Genomic DNA, 2,279 nt, shown 5'->3' with positions numbered 1-2,279 from the left:
CTTGGTGGTGGCCATGGTGGTGTCCATGGTGGCTGGGCTTGATGATTTTAGAGAGCTTTTCCAGCTTTTGGGATTGTGTAATCTGAGCTGGGCAGAGCTGATTTGCCTGGGCCAGGTGTGACTGTCACCTCTGGGGGTTGTGCAGGTGCTGGGTGGGGATGCTCCTGCCCCACTCCGGGGGTCTCTGTGGAAAGGGGGGAATCTCTGCCTGTGCACATCTGCATCCACATCCAGGGGAGCGACTGCCAGGCTGGGATGATCCCAAACCTGTGCTGGAGGTGCCACTCTCACCTGTTGGTGGGCACAAAGCAAGTTGAGGTGTCGAAGTTTGCATTTCGTAGCATCCCCAGATAATGAGAAAGGAGAAATGCTCTGAGGTGGAACAGAAAGAGAAGTTTTCTTTGTTAGGGAAGAGAGCCTCAGCTTGCCTCTCCCACTGCTGGGAGTGCTGGAAAGCTGATATCCCCCCACCCCCAGGAAATTCTAGCTCATTTATCTTGCTCTGTGCCACGAGCCATTCCCTCTGCAATCAAGAACTTCAGAGGGAAATTAAATTAAAGCTGTGTGCGTTCCTGACAGGGATGGAGGGACAGGAGGGGGCTGTGGGGATGCAGAGGCTGTGGATGTCATGGGATGAGCAGTGAAAGGCTCTGGCATTTCCACTTCTCTTGGCTCTTGTGTCGGGCTGGGGGCAGAGCAGGCTGCACTATCAGCTCTGCAGTGTGTGCATGGATGTGCTGAGTCCAGAATTTCCCCCCCATTCAGAGCCTTGGAGATCCTGTCTGGTTTTCCTGCTCTCCCAGCAACACCTTTGCACTGTGGAGGGGCCGGGCAGCCCTGCCAGCCTCTCTCTCTCCCGCAGCGTGTACTTTGGCTAACCCAGCCCATAAATCCCAGCTCCTGAGCAGACCTGGGAGGAATGCGGGGATGGAGGAGACTCCTGCAGCCGCTCTCAGGAACGCTTCCATTAATTAATTGGAGGCTGCTCAGGGGAGGTGCTGCTCGTGGGGAGGTCCAGACAAACCCAGGGGTTCCACTAATTAATTATTAATTAATTGGAGGCTGCTCAGGGGAGGTGCTGCTCGTGGGGAGGTCCAGACAAACCCAGGGGTTCCACTAATTAATTATTAATTAATTGGAGGCTGCTCAGGGGAGGTGCTGCTCGTGGGGAGGTCCAGATGAACCCAGGGGTGCCATTAATTAATTAATTATTAATTAATTGGAGGCTGCTCACGGGGAGGTGCTGCTCTCAGGAGGGGTGAACTGAGCTTGGCGAGGTCCAGGGGTGCCATTAATGAATTAATTATTGCATCTTTGCTGGCCAGAAAGGGGCTGTGAGGTTGGCTCTGTGGGGATGAGGCACACAAACCCACGGATATGGATTTTCTTGAGCCAAGGTCGTGGTTGTGGCAGAGTGGTTGGTCCCTTCATCTCTTTGCTCCCTGGAGTCAGTGAAATTGAGACATCTTGCCAAAAGCAGACCCAAGGCACAGTCTGCTGGAGAATTCATTTGGTTTTGTGGTTTTGGTTTCCTGGATCCCTTGGAGATGGATTCAGCGGGGATGCCAGGGCCTGGTGGTCTGTTTGGGAAGATGCTTGAGTTCAGTGTTATAAAAAGACTTGGAAGAGGAGAGGGTACAACTGAAAGGTGCCACTGTAACCACTCCAGCCTGGAGCTCTTCCATCTGCACACTGCTGCCTCTCCTGCAGGGCTGCCAGGTGGCTGTGCCCTGCAGAGCTGCTGGGATGCTGCTCCTTGGCTGCCGCCTCCGGGATTTGTTGGCAAAGTTCTGCTGGGCTCCTTCAGCCTGGCGTCTTCCTCCCCGAGGTGCTCATCCCTGCTTCTCTCTGCATGGAGCCTGGGGAAAATTCCCTCTTCAGGGAAAATCTCTCATGGCCTGCATGGAGAAGGGGTTGGAGAGGAGCTGGGGCAGGGCTGGGTGAGCTGGAGAGGAGCTGGGGCAGGGCTGGGTTTTTGTGCTGGACTCTGTGGTCATTGGGCTTGGAAGGAGCTGGGGCAGGGCTGGGTGAGCTGCTGCACTCTCTGCTCACTGCTGTGAAGCTCCCTGGCTGGGTTTGGTGCATTTTTCTGTGCTGGCAGTTGTTGGGAGTTGGTTTTGTGCCTGCACTGTGAGCTGTGGGGTCTGGGGGTCCCGCCCCTCTCAGGGGAGAGGGCAGAGCCAGGCAGGTGCTGAGGCAGGTGCTGGCACAAGCAGCGTGGCTCTGAGCAGGCAGGGGGAGCACAGCTCATCCCCCACGAGCCGGGGGGGGGAGCCGGG

The 2,279-nt window shown here is 56.0% G+C and overlaps 1 protein-coding gene across 1 annotated transcript in view; it reads left to right on the top strand.

The window, feature by feature from the left end:
• Positions 1-2,279, top strand: part of SAMD11 (sterile alpha motif domain containing 11) — a 72,266-nt gene that overhangs the window by 56,730 nt on the left and 13,257 nt on the right. The gene's annotated exons all lie outside the window — the stretch shown is intronic.

Source organism: Geospiza fortis, unplaced genomic scaffold (genome assembly GCF_000277835.1).
Source record: "Geospiza fortis unplaced genomic scaffold, GeoFor_1.0 scaffold662, whole genome shotgun sequence".
NCBI classification, from domain to species: domain Eukaryota; kingdom Metazoa; phylum Chordata; class Aves; order Passeriformes; family Thraupidae; genus Geospiza; species Geospiza fortis.
Note: the sequence above shows the minus strand (reverse complement) of the source record. Positions and strands in the feature narration are given on the sequence as shown.